The 2,500-nt window shown below is 80.1% G+C and overlaps 1 non-coding gene across 1 annotated transcript; it reads right to left on the bottom strand.

Moving 5' to 3' along the window:
• Positions 1-950: 950 nt before the first annotated feature.
• Positions 951-1,103, bottom strand: LOC136996155 (5.8S ribosomal RNA). Its single transcript, XR_010887466.1, has one exon. It is a non-coding gene; the product is annotated as a 5.8S ribosomal RNA (ribosomal RNA).
• Positions 1,104-2,500: the final 1,397 nt, after the last annotated feature.

The following is a 2,500-nucleotide window of genomic DNA, read 5'->3' as shown; positions in this document are numbered from 1 at the left end:
CTCCGCCGCCTGGGGGCTTGCCTCTCCTCCTCCCGGCCGCTGCCTCCGCTCTCGCTCCGGGCACGGCACGGCGCGGCGCCCTGCCCTCCCCTTCGCGCCCTTCTCGCCGCCCGGCGGCGCGCACGCCCGCGCCGCCCCCCACCGCCACCCCGCCGCGCCGCACCCGCGCGCCGTCGCTGCCGGCCTCAACGCAACGCCGCGGCTGACGCCAGCCGGCGGGTGGAAGTGGCTCGGCACACGCGACGGACGCGGGCGCGCCGCGGGGAGGGCAGGGGGGGCGGCCCGGCGGCGCGCCGCACCGGCGGCGGTCGGGGCGCAGGGAAGCGCAAGGCAGCCGGCCGTCCCCACCCCGGAGGGGAACGGGGGACCAGCGCACCACCGGGAGAGTGGCGGAGGAGAAGCCCAGACGGCGGCCAGACTGGCGGTGGTGGCGGGCGGCGGCGACGAGGCGCGCCGGGCCACCGCAACCCACCCGACCTGGGGGGGGGGCCCCAGCGGGACGAACTCCGCGAAGCGGGCGCTCCGGGAGCGGGGGGTTTCCCCGAGTCTGCACTTAGGGGGACGAAGGCCCGGCCGCGCGGGGAAGAGGAGGCACCCTCTCCCCGGGGCACGGGCCTGCGAGGCGCCCCAGCCGCGCCACCCCGCACGGCGCGCGCCGCGCAGCGGTGGCCACCGCGCTCGGAGGGCGAGGAGGGCGGGCACAGGCGCGGCAAGGCACGCCGGCCGCGGCCGCTGCGGGCGGCCCGGCGCCGGAGCCCGGCGGGCAGGAAGACCGGGGCCGCCGGTGCACGCACCGGGGTCCCGGCTCCGCCGCCGACTCTCCGCCGCCGAGGCCGCCGCGCACCGCCGCCGCCGGCGCCGCCGCGCCTCCCCCGCCCCCCCACGCGCCCCCCCCGAGGGGCGGCACCGCTGCGCCAACGCGACAGCGGGGGCGACGATTGACCGCCAAGCGACGCTCAAACAGGCGTAGCCCCGGGAGGAACCCGGGGCCGCAAGTGCGTTCGAAGTGTCGATGATCAATGTGTCCTGCAATTCACATTAATTCTCGCAGCTAGCTGCGTTCTTCATCGACGCACGAGCCGAGTGATCCACCGCTAAGAGTTGTCTCGGTTTCGGCCCCCGCCGCGCGCGCGGGGGGACCGGGCAGCCTTCGGCAGCCCCTGAGGGCCCCCCCTCCGCTCCGCCTCCCTCCTCACGCCGACGCCGGCTGCTGAGCGAGGGACGGCCGAGAGCCAGAGAGAGGGGCTCGCCCCGCTGACCGTACGAGCACAGAGTGGGGGGGGAAAAAGGGAAAAGGAAAACCCGAACGAGAAGGGCGGGGAGCCCTCGCTCCCGACCTGGGACAACCCTTTGCTCGCTTCGAGTCCGGCCCAGGCGCCCAGGCTCGGCCCGGCCCGGCGGGGAGCAGCGCGCCGGCCGCGCCGCCTGCCTCGGGGACGCTGGGGGAGGGGGCGGCTCCCCGCGGACCCCCAGCGTCGGAGCCCGGCCGCCACCGGCAGCGGCACCGGCCGCTGCCCGCGCGCCCGCGGCCCACCGGCCCCGCGCTCCCCAGCTCCTCGCTCGCCTCGCCGGCCTCCGGCTCCGCCGTGGCCCCGAGGCGGCGCCCACGCCCGCGCGCGCGCACACACAGCCTCCCGGACGACACCACGCGCTCTCCCGTCCCTTCCGCGGACAGACGCCCGGCGGCGGGCGGGCGGGCAAGGCGGGACGGACGGGGACGGCGCCCGCTCTCCCCGTCTCCACGCGGAGAACGGGGGGGGCCGCCCCCGCCGCCCGCCTGCCGCCCGCCCGCCGCCCGGCGAAGCCGGGTTGGGCAGAGCGAGGCAGGCGCGCCGGATGGCGGAGTGCCGGCGGGTAGGGCGCCGCCGCCAGCGGCCACGGCGGCAGACCGAGAGCCCCGGCCAGGGAGGAGAGCGGATCGCGCCGAGGCGCGGCGTCCGCACCACCCGCGGTGGGTGGGGGCTCACCGTCCCGGCGAGAGCACGCGCTCGCGCCGGGGTCACGCGTTCGAGGCAGGCCGGCGCCAGCCGACCGCGCGGCGTCCCTCCGCCGAGACCAGACCGCGGAGAGAGGGGGCAGGGTACCCCTCTCCGTCCCGGCTGCCCGCAGGGCGAGCGCGGGGCGCGCCGGCTGGCATGGGGGGGCACGGCGCCCGCGCGCGCCGGCCCCCCGGCCCTCCGGCAGCACACCCGGCTGCCCCCCGGGTCGCATCGGGCCGCCCGAGTCTTTAAACCCCCGCCCGGCTCTCCCGCCGAGAACCCTCGGGCCCGGAGCCCGGGGCCCATGGCCATCCCTACCCGGGGCGGCTACCGGCGGCCGCGGTGGCCGGAGGCCCTCCGCTCCTCCCGCCACCCCGCCCCCCCCCCCCGCCCGGCCCGCTCGCAGCACGGTCCCCGCGGCACGGCGCGGGGCGGCTGGAGCGGTGGGGGGGGGGGAGAGAAAGGGAAAGCGGAAAGGGCGGGAGGGCACGGCCGGTGCGGCGCTCACGGCGCGGCGCCCG

This window comes from Apteryx mantelli, unplaced genomic scaffold (assembly GCF_036417845.1).
Source record: "Apteryx mantelli isolate bAptMan1 unplaced genomic scaffold, bAptMan1.hap1 HAP1_SCAFFOLD_214, whole genome shotgun sequence".
Taxonomy (NCBI): Eukaryota; Metazoa; Chordata; class Aves; order Apterygiformes; family Apterygidae; genus Apteryx; species Apteryx mantelli.
The sequence above is the reverse complement of the archived record's forward strand: the minus strand, read 5'-3'. Positions and strand labels throughout refer to the sequence as shown.